This window comes from Triticum aestivum, unplaced genomic scaffold (assembly GCF_018294505.1).
Source record: "Triticum aestivum cultivar Chinese Spring unplaced genomic scaffold, IWGSC CS RefSeq v2.1 scaffold19205, whole genome shotgun sequence".
Taxonomy (NCBI): Eukaryota; Viridiplantae; Streptophyta; class Magnoliopsida; order Poales; family Poaceae; genus Triticum; species Triticum aestivum.
The window spans coordinates 1-1,916 of record NW_025254923.1 but is presented as its reverse complement, the minus strand read 5'-3'; the positions used below and the strand labels follow the sequence as shown (position 1 = coordinate 1,916).

Sequence of the window (1,916 nt, the reverse complement as noted above, 5' to 3'; positions counted from 1 at the left end):
GGATCCCATCAAAACTCCGAAGTTAAGCGTGCTTGGGCGAGAGTAGTACTAGGATGGGTGACCTCCTGGGAAGTCCTCGTGTTGCATTCCCTTTTTTAATTATTTTTGTAAGTACGTGAGGAACAGAACGCACGTGCGTGATTTATATTAAGCCTGTCATCATATTTTTGACATTTGCGATATGTTTTAGCTCGGAGCTCATTAGTCACACGTCTAGGGAGAGTTGGGGGGCGAAAAGCGCGTTCTGAAAGGGGTGTAAAATACGTGTTGCCGCGGTATAGAGGGAGGGGTGGAAATCGTGGTAAACTCGTCTTCGTAGTTGAGCGAGAGAGTAAGTAGTATAGGGCATTATCCATTAGTAGGCGACGGTTGTAATGGTAGTAAGAATGTACAGCCGTCTTTGTAGCGGACGTGGGAGTGCGAAGCATAAGGGATGAAGCCGGGGGTAACATGTCGGATGCGATCATACCAGCACTAAAGCACCGGATCCCATCAGAACTCCGAAGTTAAGCGTGCTTGGGCGAGAGTAGTACTAGGATGGGTGACCTCTTGGGAAGTCCTCGTGTTGCATTCCCTTTTTTAATTATTTTTGTACGTACGTGAGGAACAGAATGCACGTGCGTGATATATATTAAGCCTGTCATCATATTTTTGACATTTGCGATATGTTTTAGCTCTGAGCTCATTAGTCACGCGTCTAGGGAGAGTTGGGGCGCGAAAAGCGCGTTCTGAAAGGGGTGTAAAATACGTGTTGCCGCGGTATAGAGGGAGGGGTGGAAATCGTGGTAAACTCGTCTTCGTAGTTGAGCGAGAGAGTAAGTAGTATAGGGCATTATCCATTAGTAGGTGACGGTTGTAATGATAGTAACAATGTACGGCCGTCTTTGTAGCGGACGTGGGAGTGGGAAGCATAAGGGATGAAGCCGGGGGTAACATGTCGGATGCGATCATACCAGCACTAAAGCACCGGATCCCATCAGAACTCCGAAAAAGTTAAGCGTGCTTGGGCGAGAGTAGTACTAGGATGGGTGACCTCCTGGGAAGTCCTCGTGTTGCATTCCCTTTTTCAATTATTTTTGTACGTACGTGAGGAACAGAACGCACGTGCGTGATATATATTAAGCCTGTCATCATATTTTTGACATTTGCGATATGTTTTAGCTCGGAGCTCATTAGTCACGCGTCTAGGGAGAGTTGGGGCGCGAAAAGCGCGTTTTGAAAGGGTGTAAAATACGTGTTGCCGCGGTATAGAGGGAGGGGTGGAAATCGTGGTAAACTCGTCTTCGTAGTTAAGCGAGAGAGTAAGTAGTATAGGGCATTATCCATTAGTAGGCGACGGTTGTAATGGTAGTAAGAATATACGGCCGTCTTTGTAGCGGACGTGGGAGTGGGAAGCATAAGGGATGAAGCCGGGGGTAACATGTCGGATGCGATCATACCAGCACTAAAGCATCGGATCCCATCAGAACTTCGAAGTTAAGCGTGCTTGGGCGCGAGTAGTACTAGGATGGGTGACCTCCTGGGAAGTCCTCATGTTGCATTCCCTTTTTTAATTATTTTTGTACGTACATGAGGAACAGAACGCACGTGCGTGATATATATTAAGCCTGTCATCATATTTTTGACATTTGCGATATGTTTTAGCTCGGAGCTCATTAGTCACGCGTCTAGGGAGAGTTGGGGCGCGAAAAGCGCGTTCTGAAAAGGGTGTAAAATACGTGTTGCTGCGGTATAGAGGGAGGGGTGGAAATCGTGGTAAACTCGTCTTCGTAGTTGAGCGAGAGAGTAAGTAGTATAGGGCATTATCCATTAGTAGGCGACGGTTGTAATGATAGTAAGAATGTACGGCCGTCTTTGTAGCGGACGTGGGAGTGGGAAGCATAAGGGATGAAGCCGGGGGTAACATGTCGGATGCG

The 1,916-nt window shown here is 47.4% G+C and overlaps 3 non-coding genes and 1 pseudogene across 3 annotated transcripts; all 4 read left to right on the top strand.

Annotated features, from left to right (window-relative positions):
- On the top strand, positions 1–90 carry LOC123177540 (uncharacterized; annotated as a pseudogene).
- A 365-nt stretch (positions 91–455) lies between these two features.
- LOC123177536 (5S ribosomal RNA) lies at positions 456–574 on the top strand. Its single transcript, XR_006488982.1, has one exon. It is a non-coding gene; the product is annotated as a 5S ribosomal RNA (ribosomal RNA).
- Positions 575–939: 365 nt separating this feature from the next.
- Positions 940–1,061, top strand: LOC123177538 (5S ribosomal RNA). The gene has a single exon (XR_006488983.1). It is a non-coding gene; the product is annotated as a 5S ribosomal RNA (ribosomal RNA).
- Positions 1,062–1,425: 364 nt separating this feature from the next.
- On the top strand, positions 1,426–1,544 carry LOC123177539 (5S ribosomal RNA). Its single transcript, XR_006488984.1, has one exon. It is a non-coding gene; the product is annotated as a 5S ribosomal RNA (ribosomal RNA).
- Positions 1,545–1,916: the final 372 nt, after the last annotated feature.